The sequence below is a fragment of the Macrosteles quadrilineatus genome, unplaced genomic scaffold (genome assembly GCF_028750875.1).
Source record: "Macrosteles quadrilineatus isolate MER2022 unplaced genomic scaffold, UCM_ALF_1.0 Scaffold_1__1_contigs__length_201487025, whole genome shotgun sequence".
NCBI lineage: Eukaryota > Metazoa > Arthropoda > Insecta > Hemiptera > Cicadellidae > Macrosteles > Macrosteles quadrilineatus.
In genome coordinates this window covers 39,113,104-39,131,357 of record NW_026542594.1, presented here as the reverse complement: position 1 = coordinate 39,131,357, position 18,254 = coordinate 39,113,104, and the positions used below count along the sequence as shown (strand labels likewise).

Genomic DNA, 18,254 nt, shown 5'->3' with positions numbered 1-18,254 from the left:
TTAATAGCTTCGTATGAAATAACTAAATTTACCAAATTTGATCAAATATATTTATAAATACCAAGCATTTGGCACAATAGTTTATGGCCAGGTGTGGGTCTCTCCACCTTCAAGGACTACCTAGCCAATACCACTCGAAGGCGCAAGCTCTTTGGAACTCGAGGTGAACCAGGGGGTTCTACTTATTATCCATAAGATTCACGTGGGAACTTTAAATTAATATTTTTAGGAGTTTTCTCTGTCACTCTATAAATACGTACAACTAACACTTCAATGTACAAAATTTTGTTTTGTTTTTGGGCTCTACAAAATGGTTTGTTATGTTTTTAGAGTTATGTGATAGTAATCTGCAAAGCACACAGTTCAATAACGGCAATGGTGACTTCCTAACAGAAGAAACGGTTCATCAAAAAACCCGTGCCCTTCGCCACTACATAGAAACATAGACTGTACCCAAACCACCCCTCGCAGCGCGACAGACGAGCCGTGTCGGCTCTGTTTCCGCCGGAAGTCAGCCTACCAGACCGAATACGCACTAATTCCGAGCATGAACCTGCTCCACTCTACACTACACCTTCCTTGCAGGTGTTATATAAGGAATATTTAAACACCAAAATTTCATATCCTAAAAATGAATTTGTTGGTTTTTAAATCACTAATCGCAAACTAATTATTGAAGATTTTGTTTACAAATTCTCAATAAGTCTTGGTATATACTTTAGATACGTACTGCCACAGTAGACCTATCTAATGTAGAATATGTTGTAATGTCTAACATTCATATTCATCCTTGCCTGGGGCCTGCCTAATTTGTTTATAACATGGTTGTTATTGTATTGTTATGAGTTTGTTTATAGATGTCCTGTTTACATTCAGTTGCTGGGTATCTATACTATAATATGAGTAACGTTTGCGCACAATGATTTCAAAAACTGCTCCTATGATTTACTCAAATTTGTTAGAAATATCTTAGTTTTAGGCTAAAAAATATCCATGATAGGCTCTGTTCTAGAAAAATTAGTTTTTCGTTAAAAACTTAAAATGGAATTTTAATATTAGCGAATTTCCCTATAGGGAAGTAGCTATTATTATATATATGTCCATCCGCACGATAACTTGAGTAATTTTTGTCCGATTTTGATAAAATTTGGTTTGAAGGTGTAAGGCGGGATAAACTTGAACGAGTTCGCGAACCAGCATGATCGGGCTATGTGAACGGGGGTTTACGGGGGGTTTTATGGGGTAACAAAAGGTTTTTCCCATTTTTGACCCAAAAAACATAACATTTTGCAAAATCTTTCCAAACCATTTTGTAGAGCTTAAAAAAACAAATAATTTAGTATATTGAAGTGTTACTATGCGCCTAATGGTTACGGAGAAAATTCCAAAAAAATGTAAATTTTTAATTCCCATGTTATTCTTATGGAGAACAAGTAAACTGTTGTAGTTTGCTTGTTTATGAACATATTTTGATCAAATTTGGAAAATGTTTTTATTTCTTACTAACTATTAACATTTTACAAAAAAAAGCAGTTTTACCCTCCCTGATGAAGCAAACCTAAGTACCTGTTAAACTAATTCTATTTTAATAGGAAATAAATGTTAAATTTTTAAGTAGACATTTTAGGTTAAATCCAATCAGGCAAATGGAAATTCGCTTAGTCTGCAGGTTTGCTGCGGCGGGGGTATTTTTAACATTAGTCTTATGTACTGTCAAGTAGCTATGGCAGTCTTACGAAAATGTAACAAATGAATTGTAACATAAAATGCTGCTTGTGTCAAATCATCTACAGTACATACAATATAAGTACACTATTGAAGTAAAAATCTTTTTGTACAGTAACAAATTACAAGATACAGTACAAAGGAAAGGACATTCCTGTGAATGCTATTGAGCCATTGATGATATAATATATTTGGGGTGTATGATCTATTACTAACCAAAAGGGTAACTACGACTGTTCAAAAACGTAAAGTCGTTTATCGCAAAACATTATAAAATAATATTGAGCTAAAAGTCATCAAGAGGAAAAGCCAAAGACGTTTTTTTTTCACACAAAAGTTGACAACTAAAAGTTTACAGCTAAATGTTGCTCCTCACTAATTTAGAGCAATTAGTGGAAAACTTGTTGCCAAAGAATAGGCGCGAAATGACCAGTAGATCAGTGCAGTACACACACGGAAAACTGTACCTAAGTTCTTAATCTTACTATGCACTTCAGATTTATCAACTCGAAGCTGTGCTGCAATTTCCCCCCAGGCCCAGGCGTAGTTTTTTTTCAAGTTTCCTCATTGAATGCAGGGTCCTTTGGGTTCCAGAGAACCTCTCTGCTTCGGTAGAGTTCAATAAGCTCGCTGGTGTTGGTCCTGGACTACATGCTTCCATCGCGAAACAAACACGGTGAACACTAAGAAAATCACTAACGAAAAACCTGGAGCTGAAGTACACACTTGCACGGTCGTTGCGTCGTGGGGTGAGTAGCTTCAGCCCGACGTCACATCCTGGGTGTGTGGAGGGGGGGATGGGAATAGAATAACTCCACTAGTTTTCAACAAGTTGCTTGCGCAAAGCGCGTTGCAACTAGTCTTCAACCTTTTGTTTTCAACTTTCTTTTATCTTAAAGCCCCCCATACACTATCGAACATGCCACCCGACCTGACAACCTGACCTGAAGACGGACCCATCATCCAACCTGACTTATGTCACACACACTATCGAACATCTACATCATCATCATCATCATTTATTGATTTCCCTCAAGGGGTACATCAAAAAATACATTTACAAAAATTCAATTACATGCAAAATAACCAAGGTTGGTAAATAAGTTTTACTAATAACTAGGCAAATAAATAATCATATAAATATTAACATGCAATAAATAATTCAATAAATAACCAATAAATATCTTATAAATAAATACTCTATAAACATAGAATACCAGTAGAAGAACAATAAATATTTAAACTGATAGCTGAGCCAACATTCAAAATTAATTATATTCAAAAAACATTAAAAGAAAGAGATCCGCATTGAATCTTTAAACCATACATTTAATGGGGATTTGAGTCAAGAGGGGGGGAGGGCAGCTGTATGTTGCCTGCGGACCTTATTTTCCATTCATTTTCTAATATATCAAAAAATATTTTCAAATGATCCGCAAACTCACGCAATGTCGACATATTATTATCCGTAAACATACTGTCCATTCCAGATTTGCCCATTCCATTGTACCTACATTCAATAAATGCATGCCATCCATTCTCTATTTCCCCACACAGTACGCATATTCTATTTCCTGTCTCATCTTTCCTGCACATCCACAGCCAGGTTCCTAATCTATATCTCGCTATCAGTGACCTCTGATTTGGTTTAAGTAAACAAACATACTCTGCTCCTGACCTTGGCACTCCAATCATCCTTATAACTTCTAAACTTTTCTTTGTCATCGCCTCAGTCCACAAATAAGAGTAACATGCATTCTTTAAAACATCTTTAATTTGTTTAATATTTTTTAAGCTAAGAGTATCACTTTGCCAGATCTCAATTAAATTAATATTTTCTAACAACTGCTTTATTTCGCCTGACCATGAACTGTTGTTTCTATGATTTTCATTAACTTTTAAACAAGCTCTTTGTAATTTCTTATCTAATGATGTCTTTATTCTTACAAAATATATTATCGCTCTTTCTTTAGCTTTAAATGACGTTAATAACCTGCCAGCTTCCAAAATCACTCCACTATTGGCTGTATTATTACTTACTCCCAATAATCTTTTACAATGTGCTATGCCTACTCTGTTTACAATTCTTTCATTACATCTTGCTCCCCATATTTCTGCTCCATACAAAGAAATTGGTTCTACTAACGCATCAAACATTCTATTTATAAGTTTTATTGAAATTTCTTTATTTTCATAATAAGTCTTTCTGACAGTCGAGGCAGCTACTTCCGCTTTGTTTGACATTGTTTTTTGATGCTTAATCCAAGTTCCGTTATGATTTAACTCTACTCCTAAGTATTTGTACTCTTTCACAATTTCTAGTCGCTTTTTCATTATTTGCCAACTAAATTTCTTACTAACTTTATGCCCTTTTTTCAATACCATGACTTTAGTTTTATTCACATTGACTCTAAGTTACCACTCAACACAATAATTCTCAAAGGCGTTGAGGGCCCTCTGAAGGCCAATAGGTGAGAGGCTCAGGATAACCATATCGTCTGCGTAAAGTAAAGCATGTATCGGGATATTACCTAGATAAGGCGGGTGTGATTCTACATTTTCCAAATATTCTATAACATCGTCTATATATAAGTTGAATAAAGTAGGGGACAACTGGCAGCCTTGCCTTACACCTGTGTGGGACTTTACACTTTCAGATACTTTATTGTATTCCGCTTTGACACAAAAACTTACTTCATCGTAAATAGTTTGAATTCTCTTTAACATTTTTGAGCTTATTCCTTTACGTTGTATTTTGTACCATAAGGCCTCTCTTGATATTGAATCGAAAGCTTTATTAAGGTCCACAAAACAACAATACAGCTTGCCCCTTTTTTTTTATAGTTCTCTATCTATAAGTGTCCTTAATACAAATACATTGTCTATCGTTGAATAGCCCTGCTTAAAACCACACTGAAAACATGATATCTTTTCGTATTTGTTTGCCCAAGCCCTAATTCGGTTATTTAACAGTTTTGCATAGCACTTGCCTAACACTGGGAGCAATGTAATGGCTCTATACGAGTTGGGATCTTGTCTGTCTCCACTGCCTTTGTATAGACTGTATATCATACCCTTGCCCCATACATTTGGTACTTTCCCGCCATTAAATATTAATTCAAACATCCTTAAAGTTATATTTAAAAACACTTCGTTCTGCAAAATACGTTTTATAAACTCTGGACATATTCCGTCAACTCCACAAGCTTTCCCATTTTTTAATTCTTTAAATGCCTTAACCAGCTCTCCTCTGTCTATTTGTTTGTCCAACTCTGGCACGGTTTCTACAACTGTCAGCCTGCCAATGTCACGTGGCTCCCACTTATCTGTACTATCAAACAGTTCCTTATAGTGATCTAGGAGGGCTCTAACTGGTACAATATTTATCTCTCTATTAACACCTTTACCTCTCATAATTTTAATCATTTTCCAGGCCTCTTTAACATTGTTTCCCATCATCATCTGTTCTAACCTCAGACTCCATTTCTTACCCCATTCAGTCTTTTTTTCCTTACATAATGCTTTATAAATACGTTTCAAATCCAGATATTTACACAAATTTCCATGCGTTTTATTTCTGCGAAAAGTTCTTAAGTTCTTAATTGCCTCTCTACGCAGTGTTCTACATTGACTATCGAACCAATTATTTGTCTTTATCTTATGATTCTTGTTTTCAGGTTTTTCTACTTTAAATAATTTACCAGTTATATAAAACACAGTATTTATCAAACTGTTCGCTTGCTCTATATTATTCCTAACTAAAGCCTCATTTACACCTATCAACAGCATATCTACAGTCTGGCTGGAGTGTATGTCATTCACAAAACTCTCCCCCCTCTCCTCTCTCCACCTATAAATGCTGATATTGTTACAACCAACATCATCACCCGTAACATTAATCATATTTCTGAACATTGGCTCACCCTCAAGTACTATTTTAAGCGTTAAAGGAAAATGACTAGAATCCAGAAAATCTACAACATTAAAACTATAAACTTTACATAACAGTGAATATGACAAAACACAATAATCTATAACAGAGCACCCGTTTTCAGAAACATAAGTAAATTTCCCAGGCTTATCATTTCGTCTCCCATTCATAATCACTAATGATTGCGACTTACACATCCCTATCAGCTGTTTACCTTGCTCATTGACAACAACATCACTACTTAGGGTAAAAACACAGTGGAGCAGGGCAGGTAGCTGGTAGCCTGGCTGGCCGCTTACTCGCTTACTGCGATGTAGAATTAAAGCACGCGTTGTTATGGGTACGCACACAGTCGCGCCTAGCAGGTAGCCGAGAGGGTAGCAGTAAGCTAGGCGGCAAGCTAGAAGAATTGCCAAGTCGATTGTTTGGGAGCTTCAAGCGGGGAAGGCTCGACTGGGGCATGCGCAAATAGCAGAACTTGACAGCCACGTGTTCTCGAGTTCGCAAGTTCCACGCGGGACCATTCACTGCGCATTCTTTGTATACGTTGTGTTGTTTGTTTTAGTTGATTTATTTGGAAGTTGTTTTGCTTACATGAAATAAAATAATGGACTTAGAGAAATTAATATTATAATTATTATCCGTGTGCCATTGTGGAAACAAGCCCATCCGGACTACCACAAACGTCACGTACTCGACGATCTGTAGAATGAAATAGCGAATGAACTAGGATTCAAACAAAAGTTTATCCTGTACCACTAATTTTATAAGTGATAATATTAGTATCGGCGGCTGACAAGCGACTGTATTGAGCGCCACTGTGTGTATGTCCCAGCTACCAGGTAACCGGCAGTTAAGCGAGTAAGCGACCAGCCAGGCTACCAGCTACCTGCCCTGCTCCACTGTGTTTTTACCCTAAGTAGTGATGTTGTTGTCAATGAGCAAGGTAAACAGCTGATAGGGATGTGTAAGTCGCAATCATTAGTGATTATGAATGCCTAGGTTCTAAACTACTTATACTCTCATAGTTATTATCTTGAAGAAATTCAGGCAAATATTCACTTTCTACATCTGTACTAAATTCATTCATATTCCCTATTCTAGAATTCCAATCTCCTATTAATAAAAAATCAAAATTGTTATACCTTTCCTCGAATTTCTCCATCTCAGTTGCTATGTCGTCATAAAAGTTTACATTTCTATACTTGGACGTTACCGGGTGGTTATAAACAACACCAACAATAATTTTGTCACCTTCTAGTAAAAACCAAATTACATCTTCCATTAAATTATCTAATAAAACAACTTTGAATTTTGATTTTACATACACTGCTATACCACCTGGAAAACGTCCTCTATTTCCCAACCTAACTTTAACTTTTTCATAACTTACATAACCATCTAACTTTAAGACTTCTTTACTAAATGACCATGTTTCTACTAACGCTATTATATCATGCTCTTTTAACAAATTCAACAGTTCTACATCATGCAATAAACGTTTTATTCCCTCTACATTCCAATAAAAAACAGACAATTTGTTACCTTTAACACTCTGAAATTCGTCCTTGAGTATATGGCACCCTCTGCTACTATCACTTCCTGTGTCCTATTTAACTTTTCCTCCCCCTCGCTGACTGTTCGCTCGTTGACCGCCGCCGCCCTCGTTGCTGCCGCCGCCCCCGTCGTTGCGTCCACGTCCGCTGCCAACTTTGGGTCGAAGCCAACCATCGATACGTCCTCGTCCTGGGGTCCAATTCGTCTCTTCTTGCGCCTTTTTCACCTTCTGCCTCGTTACTCTACTTGCAATCAGTTGTGTATCCTCAGCACCTTCTCTATCCTTTTCATCACTGCTCTCATCTGAATACTCTATCGGCACAACTTTCTTTACCTCCCAATCATATTTATACAATTGTCCGTCTACTTTAAGCTTGTTGAATATTACCTTAGCTTTTGCACCTTTTCCCTTAGCCTCCTTCATCACTGCCAGCAGATGCTTCCTTTCCTCCCTTACTTTTTGACTAAAATCTTCGTTTATAAAAATGTCGGTGTCCTTTAATTTGCTTCTAGCCTCGAGAATCTTTTCTTTAATGCCGTAGTGAATAAACTTGACAATAATCGGACGTTTCCCTTTTCGATGGCCAAGACGATGAGCCCTTGCGATGTGATCTCCAGTCACCTCGTTCAGCTCCATTACGCCGTTAATCACCTCCAACAACTTGTTTTTACAGTCATGCCAAGACTCATTGTCCTCATCACTTTCCTTTATTCCAAAAAAGATAAGATTGTCACGCCTGCTCCTGTTTTCTAAATCATCTTGTTTACCAATTAACTCTTGGATGTTTACTTTTAGCTTTAAATTCTCTGCTTCTAAATTATCAATTCTCTCTAAGTTTTTGTTAACCTGTTGTTTTAAGCTATTTTCAACATTGTCTATTTTCTGATTTAGCTCCTTAAAATTGTTTTCCATTTTCTCCGTGGAATCTTGAATAAGCTTATACACATCTTCAATTGACGGTCCCGGGTTTAACTCAACTCCTCCGATGACAAGCAAATATATTAAAAAGAACAGACATTTACATTTCCGTTTCGACATTTCACTTTTTGCAGTTTTTGTACCTTTACTTGCTCAAAAAACAAACCTATCCGAGCTCTCCATACAACAATCGAGATCCCCATGATTTCCCCAACCAGGTAAATTTTACTCTGCGGCGGGAGTTACACACCTGACGCAGAACATGCGCCGTAGCCACTGCGCCGCTCTTGTCCACCCCCAACCGGTTGCACAGCAGCAAGGGAACTTGTTGAAAACACTCGATTATTTATTTCACTCGCAAATTTCCTTCACGGCAACTCACTTAATATAATCCGTAACACTTACGCTTTCTTCAATGCATGTTTCACTGATTGTTGTAACGTTTACACCATATAAATAACAAAACAACTGGCGAGCGATCTGAACACGTTGTACTTGTGCCCAACCAGGCTTACCAACCGTCCACTATCGAACATGTTACCCAACAAGTCAGGTGAAATATTAGTTCTGATATGGATTTCGAGACGACTGTAGCTGTTTGTGGATTTTTAGCGATGATTTTTAGAGATTTTTAGAGCCTACGGAACGAGGTTCTTAAATTTTCTATTTTATTTTTAACGAACTTTAAATCACACTCTGGATACAGTTCCTTGCACTTTTCCATTAGAATATCGTGCTCCTCTTTGCGCACATGTTTATTGCAATAGAGTTTACTTTTGACATCATACAACGCCTTCTGGTCTCTGTAGAGTTAAATAAATTCTGACCAGAACTGTTTATTATCATTAAATTACGTTAGGGAAAATGGGACGGTTATCACACACAACTCGCTAAATACAAGTCAACTGGAATTTGTGGCTAGTCGGGCGAGCAGTTTGACGGTTTCCCACACACGGTCCAACCATCGCTGTATAATAACTCCCATGCATAATAAATCGCTGTATAATCGATGTATGTAGTAGAGTATTATACATCGATGGGTCCAACATGTCAGGCGGACGGCTCGAGTCGGGTGGTGCTACCGGGCCGAGCATCCGACCTGACATATCCGTCGAGCATGTCGGGTCGGAACCCACACACCGTCCAATATGTTCGACAAGACGTTGGATCCCGACATGTCCGACCAACATGTTGGATAGTGTATGGGGGCTTTTACCGGACCGGCTCTCCGCGGGAAACCAAAATTTAGTGGAAAACTTCTCTCTCCACTAGTTGACGACAGAAAAAGTAGTTGCATTTTGTAGAAAAAGCAACAAGTTTCCGAAACTAGTCGAAAACCTGGTTGTCAACTTTGGTGTAAACGCGGCTTAGATGCGCCGCCGGCATTGATGCAGTGTTCCACGATCCCGTAATTAGTTGCGACGTTCTGCGATCCCTGTGACTTGACGCAATAACGGTCAACAGATGTTGTATCATGAGTTTTTATATTGAAGTTTGAAGTTTATTGTAAAAATTTTCGATATAGATTGCACGTCCAGATAAAAAAGTTTGTTAGGTAAGTAAAGAATGAGTGAATGCCTACCGAAAACGAATTGACTTTACAACTTCATTAATCCTAGCAATACTGAAAATATTTGAAGGCTCATTGGTTTTATTTTTAACCTCTTGAACCAATCAAACACCTCGAGCAATGCTCGGTCCCCTGGTACTTCTATCTTATTCCCAATTAAATTAGTTTTATGTTAACTGTGTATATTTACTTTATATAATAAGGGAAAATAAATGCTGCTGCTTAACTCTGCCATTTCACCCTGGGTGGACGATTTGCTAACTATTACAATGATAAACATCTCAAAGAAATCCTTAAGTCATGACTAATAAAAGAATTCAAAATGAAAGATACGGGCACAGCTAAGTTTATTCTGGGGTTTTGAATAACCTGGGATAGGAAAAACAAGAAGATTTTCATCGATCAATAAGCCTACATTGAAAGTGTATTGAAACGATTCAACATGGATCAATGTAACCCTGTTTCTATGGGGGTAGGTTGGTTCCGCATTTGCTACCTACACTAATCCGGGTCCCGTAGGGTGGGTTATAATCTGGTAGGTCAGTTCCGCATTTGACGGCTTCAACAATAGATCTCTTGAAATTGTAAAGATCAGTGAAGCGTACAAAAATGCCAGTCAACCGAAATAATCCATAAAAATAAGCAAGTTCTGAATGAGTCAAAGTTGAAGTAGCATGTTCCAGTTGTAACGATTTCTCTAGTTTTTTACCATAGCTGATGCAGATATTTCTTTCACCGATCCCAATCTTAAAGGGCGAAGATTATTATTGATTATTATTATATTGAAGATTATTATCCCAATCATTATTGCGAAGCCGCAATCTTAAAACTAAAAAAATCACATTACACCAGCTGCTGCTTAAATACGCTTATGTTACAAAATGCTAATAGCTCAGTTGGTAAAATAAACCTGTCACAGGAAAAACTTTAAACTTTGTAAGCATCTTATAACAAATTAAAAATATATAACAAAACTAGTGTACCTGTTGCTCGAAATCGAGCAGTTGTCTAGTACCAGCACTACAGAAGCTATATTAAAACTAGTAGTCATAATTTTCTATGAGTTTAAAAGACCCTATTAAAAGCGTATGCAACTAATGGAAATACATACGCATAGATACGCATGGATAGTAACAGTTATAATAAACACGTCTTGTAAATACTGACAACAAACTAAATATGTTCTCTGCTGTATTCCCTGTAGTAAACAATGCGGTGTAACATTTCTAGGAATTCCCAAAAAAATATTTCCTAAAATATGGGAATCGGGGGAAGAGAGTATTTGTAGTACGCGCGGATGGTATGTGGCTGCAATCACTTGGAGAATTCAAGCATCTAGACCGCGTGCTATTCTGTGTGTTCATAGATTTTTTACATAACTATTATCACAACTAATCATAGTGTGTACGGTATCTGTGCAGTATTATTACTAAATAATCAAATCAGTATTATTACTAAGATCAATTTTGTTAACATTTATGAAACAGGTGATTTTCTTACATCCTAAACCTAAAATATGTAGAGTTTGTATCATAAATATTCCGAATTTCGAATCGGATACAAGCGTATCCAATCTTTGGATATTTAACTTAAATTTGTTCAATATTCATTCTACGTCGGCTTTTAGTGAGGCTAATTACCCTTGTCTAATGGAGTGTAACCCACCTTTGTCAATATAAATGCGGAAATAACCTACCTACTTAAGGGGCCCACCAGATTCAAATGCGGAACGAACCTACCCATTTATGGCCCTAGGGTCATTATCTGCGGAACTAACCTACCACCGTTTCTATTGGGTGTAGGCACATGACCGAGGCTGTAATCCTCTTAATCACGGTCGGTTGACCTGTCATTGGTGTCGAACGCTTCCGCATCATACCGTGCATAGCCGAACTGTTCGCGGCAAATTACCGTCGCTGTCAAAACGTATCGTTTGCAGGTTAAATTTAAATTTAATTTAACTGTCATAACCTAACCAAACTAACCAAACTTGCTGTTAATGAAAAATCGAATGAAGGTTTACTAATAAAAAAATAGTTCTGTTCATAAAATAAAATTACAAATGCCTAACATTTAATTTTATAATTTTTTAAATTATAAAATTAAACTATCATAACCTAACCAAACCAACCAAACTTGCTGATAATTAAAAAATCGAATGAAGGTTGATAATCGAAAAATAGTTTTGGTCATAAAGTTATAAATTATAACAAAAGATATACCACTACTACTTGACTATATACCTTGTAGAGGTGTATAGTCAATGGTATAACGTTCGATGGCAACAAACATGAAAATATAATTCATGTTATAGTGATTCGGACTGGGCTATATAAGTGACTCTGGCGATGGAAGATCAACTACAGGTTTATGTTAATTGTAAAGGTGTTATTTCGGATTTCCTGGAGTACAAAAAATCAGCTTACAATAGCTTTGTCAACACCTGAGCATGTCAGCAGCCACTCAAGAAGCTCAATGGCTTAAGGGATTGGGAACGGGACGATTGGCACACATTTTTGGATCTTCTGCCCATGGCAGTATTGGCACAATCATTTGAGCGGAATAAGTAGGGTCAACTCGCCTGCTTGGAAAAGGCCCGATTGGCACAACCGCTCGACCAGGTAGACGCCATCGACCGAGGGTAACGGGAAGTTTAAAATTCCCCGTCAACTCTGCTACGACAGTCATTTGCCGGTAATATCGCGTATTTTCAAAGGTTAAGTTAGGTTAGGTTAGGTTAAGTTAGATTAGTGTGGTTTTATTTGGATCTAGCTGGCGCAGTGACCGTAGCTGCAGAATTGTCGCGCAAACTTCTTACACCTTGCTTAAGCACCACAGCAGGGAATTTGTGGGGACAAAACAATTTCCATTTTCCCGCATTCTGGCTACCTGGCTGCTACTTCCTTACCGGTCTGTTGTGCCAATCGTGCCTTTCCGAATCTTACAGGTTGACCCTTCTTAATCCTCTCTAATGATTGTGCTAGTCGTGCTATTCCAAATCGGCAAAAAATATGTGCCAATCGTTCTACGGCCAAGGGATTGTCTAATGAAATAATCTCATTATCAAGTTATATCACAATGTATGTGGACAATCAAGCAGCAAAGAATTTCGCTATGAACGGTGCTTATCCGTCAAGAACAAAACATATTGATGAGCGTCATCATTTTACCGAGAAAAGTTTAAATTAAGAAAGTTAAGTTGGTTACAAATCCATATAATTATATTGTTATGAGCTTGTTTATATATGTCCTGTTTACATTCAGTTGTTCTTTTCTATATTATTCCCAATTAAATTAGTTCTATGTTAACTGACTATCTTTTATATAATCACGGTAATTAACCGCTGCAGCTCAACTCTGCTATTTCACCAACATCAGAATATGGACGACTTTAAGTATATTTGTCAAGTAATGCCTGAGCCAGTCGATCTACGTGTGCTCCCACTATCTCCGCGTTCCGCCATCTCCGAACCCAAATCTGTCCCGCCATCTCCGAATTCTTGAGTGACCCTTATAATCCAGTCACTGCCTGCGTTGTTAGCTGTCATTGCATCCACGGCTGCGAAGCCCCGTGGATGGAAGATTTGATGAAAATTTAACCCGTGGGTTAGGTTAGGTTAGGTCAGGTTAGGTTAGGTTAGGTTAGGTTAGGTTAGGTTAGGTTAAGTTAGGTTAGGTTAAGTTAAGTTAGGTTAGGTTAGGTTTGGACGGAAAGTCTTAACGCAGGAAGTAACCGAGGATTATAGGGGTCACTCTGAAATTCGGAGGTAGCGGTACACGGAGATGGCGGGACGCGGAGATAGCGGGAGGTAACCGATAACTACAGTGCGTTCAAACAGCCGTGGCACCTGACGGATTAGGAGACCCCATGGAAACCCTTGGAGTCTCCTAATCATTCAGGTGCCACGGCTGTACACACTGTAGTGAACTTTACTCTCCAAATGTATCGCACACTAGTGTGTAGCATGAAACTACTTAAAAAGGATAATACGCCTGTTTGTTTGGTAATCAAAGACGCTTTTGAACTAAACAATTTGATATATCAAAAAGTTGAGTTGAGTAATGAAGCAACAAAAAGTGACAATTTGTAAAAATATTATTCTGTTCAGAGCCGACTATCAAGGGAGCATTATAACAAAGGTACCATATATATAACAAATACCTAAGATAAATAGAACTCATTAGAAACTACGACAACCAGTTTAATCGCCATAAAATACACTGCAAGCATTTCGATATCCGGAAATATATAAGGCTCGAGAAACCGGTTGCCAGGCGTGAGAAACAATAAGAGAGGTCGAGACCTCATTTAAATAAAAATGCAAATAAAAGCGGTCCCACGACACCGCCCTGAGGCACACCACTCGCTAGTCGCTCCACTGCGGTACAGATTCGCTCCGGACAGTCCTGACAACACTGAGATTGCATTGAACGCTTAATTGGCTCAACGAAGTTGGCGATAATTAATTGTCCAGTGTGTAAAATACAACCAGCGGTTCTTATCTCTCAATAAGGAAGGTCCATTATTTACAAGCGACTACACGCAACTTCACGGGTAATGGTTGTTTTGGAATTGATCACTTTATAAATATTCAATTATTATAAACTATCTTTAAAGTTCATGACTGTCTTATATTTATGACATCGCTGTCATCGCAAAACCAGCTCTTCCCTCTTTCATGGCGAAACTTAGATGATATATTTGAGTGTTCAATATTAAAAAATAAACCAAAAACAGCCTTTAATGAGTTTAATGAGTGTAATGATCAAATGTTAACGCTAAGGAAAATCCTGGTTAGAATGCTAAATCATAACTAAGATCTCTGTGATATACCATGGACTATTATAATATTATGAGTTGGTAAATGGACTAGTGTTGGTAAATATAGGCAATGATACCACCCTAAAGTTTAATAATAAAATTACTTTTTGCATAAAATAATTAAATCGGGAAGTAATACAGGGCAAAGTTATTTCACCAGTAAACATGATTGCCGATTCTCTGTTTTCTAGATGTAATTAGTTGTAATTTTAATGGTTATGCCAATCACTCAGTTGTTAAAACTCGATTCACATTGATTGACTTTGTTAGGTATTGCAATTTAACTAAAGCAATACTTTTGTGTTTTCCTCGAGCAGGTAAGCTTACCTACTCACTTAACCTAATAATAAAGACAAGAGAAACATTATCTCCCTTGTCTGTGCTAATGATATTCATTCATATTTGTTGCAATCAGAGAATTAATTTTATTTCGTTATGTTCTCGTACATGTTTAAAAAAATTAAATCAAGCTGGGAATGTCCAACGTGCTTATAGTCATAGGGCTTATTTCCAATGTAGGGAATAAGCTATTAACGTATAGGTCTCATGGTAAGACCCAGACCCATAACCTCGTAATATTGAAATACCCCCGCCGCAGCAAACCTGCAGACTAAGCGAATTTCCATATACACAGCTGGAATTCCACTAAATTGTTCCCTTAAAATTGTCAGATTTATTTCCTATTTAAACATCATTAATATTAATGAGTACTTAGGTTTGCTGCTACAGGGAAGAAAATAGGGGGGTTTTATTGAAATATTAATAGCTCAGTATGAAGTAAACAAAATTTCAAAATTTCATTAATATATGTCCATACACAAGCAAGCTACAACACTGTATTTATTCTCCATAAGAATAACATGGTAATTTTAGATTTACATTATTTTGCGATTTTTCCATAACCGTCAGGCATGCAACAATGCTTCAATATACTAAATTATTTGTTTTTTTGAGCTCTACAAAATGGTTTAGAAAGAAATTGCAAAATTTTATGTTTTCAGGGTGAAAAATTAGAAAAGCCCATTTTTACCCCATAAAACCCCGCATAAACCCCTGTTCCCATAGTCCGATCATGCTGGTTCGCGAACTCGTTCGAATAAATGTAGGTTTACACGTTTATACCAAATTTCATCAAAATCGGATCATTTTTGCTCGAGTTATCGCGCTAACGGACACATATATAAATCGGGACCTCGGGACCAGGTCTTACCATGAGTACTACGGTAATAGCTTATTCCCTATATGGGAAATTCGCTAAAAACAGCTATTAAGTTAAATGAATGAGGTAACCCTAAAAACTTTACAATGCCTATGTAGATGACGTAATCAAAGAACGAATAATATTTACTTATAAGTGAGGACACCAAATTGTCTAAAACAGACATCAGCTGCTAATCGTTGGCTGCTACGCATGTGGGAAACAGCTGTTGATGCTAGCTAGCGGTACACAACAATGACTTGTGTTTGTATTTTCACTGGCCAACTGATGACTCGACGCCATCTTGATTTTATCTTCTTCAGCTCTGTCGTCTGTCATCTTCTGTACATTTTGCTGAAATTGCCTCTTGAAATGAAGTTGAAGTCTCTCTCTACCCACAAAACGCACGTTCTGCTCTTGCAACTGTAAATTACCTCTCACTTTCATTTCAAATAGTATACTGAATGGTAGTAAGTTGACTAATCTTGTTACTTCATTTCCAATAAGCTTATTTTCATTTGTAATTTTTGCTTCAGCTTCACAAATTTTGCAGATATCTTAGTTTGCCTCTCTAAGTCGCATGATTGCATAAGCATAATTCAGGTTATTGTTCACTTCTATCCCACTAGCCCAGTCCATCTGTACTAATTATAACATAGATTAAAGAGTAGACCTACTCCACTAGGCACATAGTGGCGTCCCCATCTTAAATAATTGATATTGATATGATTTTATTGACATAAATTGACATTTTACGAGGAGGAAATTGATAAGTCGTTAAATTTATTAAACTGGGGAAGTATTTTGAAATTTCTAAGTATTATTAACAGAAAATTATACCTCGAAAATAGCTATTTACCTTACAAGTGTAGTAAAAGCGTTTTTACATCACGCAGGTGAATGTTGTGCAACGAGCGGAAGCGAGTTGCATAATTTACCTAAGTGATGTAAACACGCTCTTGCGTAACGTGTAACGTACAAGATTTTACCTGACCCGACAATATACAGGAGGTTACGAACAATATTTGTCATTATCCATTTCACTCATCTTCTAACAGTATCGTTCAATTACAAACAAAAGCTAGGTTAGCAAAATTCTTCAAAACATAACAATAAAATTCAAGCGCACAGCTGATTTCTAGCGTTGAACGTCGTTGGCTCCATAGAGGTATATTTTTTTAAGTTAAGCACTCAATGTTATTTAAGGTAACACAGTAGTCCCTATCCCGTCCATGTTAATTCACCATTTTTAGGTACACCTAACTTCTTTAAAAATTATCCTAGCAACCTGAAATTTTTATACATTGTCTTACACACCTTTCTCAAAGATAATAGGAACCACTTTTGTTCTTAAGTTAAAAATATTTTTTTCATGAATTTTTTTAAAAACATAAATATTTTATCACGTTTTTTAATAAAAAAATAATTAAAACTCGGGTTGTATCAAATATTTTGTAATTTCACTTCCTATTATTATTTGTTAATATACACCGAAGGTCTGTAAAAAATTTCATTAAAATCGGTTCATAAATGTGTCAAAAAAATGTACCGGACGAAGAAAAAAGTAAATTTTCGGTAAATCGCATATAAAGCCTTAGTCGCTGTCATGCGATCACTGAAACAGCTGTGCAAGATTTATAACAAATGACAAAAAATCTATCAAATAAATTTTATTATATAACATACTGTATTTGGTATCTATGGATTCAGGATTAAATTTAAAACTAGAACTAATTATAACAACAAAAATATTTTGTATTTTATTTTTGCATATAAAGCCTTAGCCGCAGATTGAAATAGATACATATTTTATAGACCAAATGTTAACAACTATTTACTAGCTAATAATCTCGAGCTAAACCAAAATAGAAACATTGATCTTTTTGGAATCTGATGAAATCAAATAAGATGAGAAAAATAGATTTTTAAGGTTTAAAAATTGATAAGCACATATTCTGCCAGGACCACAAAGATCATGTCTGCTCAAAAATTAATGCAAGGTTATTTGCACTGAAAAAGTTGTCTTATCTATGTAACATCAGTACGGTACTTTAAATGGGTTTCATTACCTCACCGAGTGAGTTTTTTTCAACTTTACATCACTCGAGAAGTAAAGAAGTTGTATACATCACGCTTGGGATAGGGAAGTTTAACATGGCGGGTTAGGTAAACAATTAAAGTATCAACTAACTTCTCATGCATAGGCTTCAGTCGTCAGGATGAATAAAACAAAACCAAATAAAAAAATGTCATTAATTTTTTATCCCCTGAGCTGATCTTGTGACAAAATCAATTAAGTGACTTTCGTCAATCAGCTCGAATGCAGTGTAAACAAATGTTACGGCAGTTTCCCGTTTCAGCTTCAGCATCACTGTGCCATCATCAGACGTTCAGCGTCGTCTGCAAACGGTCTGCCACGGCACACAAAAACGCAAAATGTCGTGACGGGTGACGTACACATACTAAAAAAGTTTTTATTTTTAACATATAGGCCTGTTGAACGCATATTTACGCTCTCGAGCAAGTAGCTGA

At 36.8% G+C, this 18,254-nt stretch overlaps 1 protein-coding gene across 3 annotated transcripts in view; it reads right to left on the bottom strand.

Annotated features, from left to right (window-relative positions):
- LOC128982790 (uncharacterized) overlaps positions 1-18,254 on the bottom strand; it is a 176,566-nt gene that overhangs the window by 103,448 nt on the left and 54,864 nt on the right. Inside the window, exon 1 of one of the 3 annotated variants that reach the window (XM_054401794.1) lies at positions 7,202-7,256. The exons of the other annotated variants lie outside the window; for them this stretch is intronic. The gene's annotated coding sequence lies outside the window, so the exon portion shown is untranslated. Of the gene's footprint in view, positions 1-7,201; positions 7,257-18,254 lie in introns of those variants that run through there. 3 annotated transcript variants of the gene reach the window in all.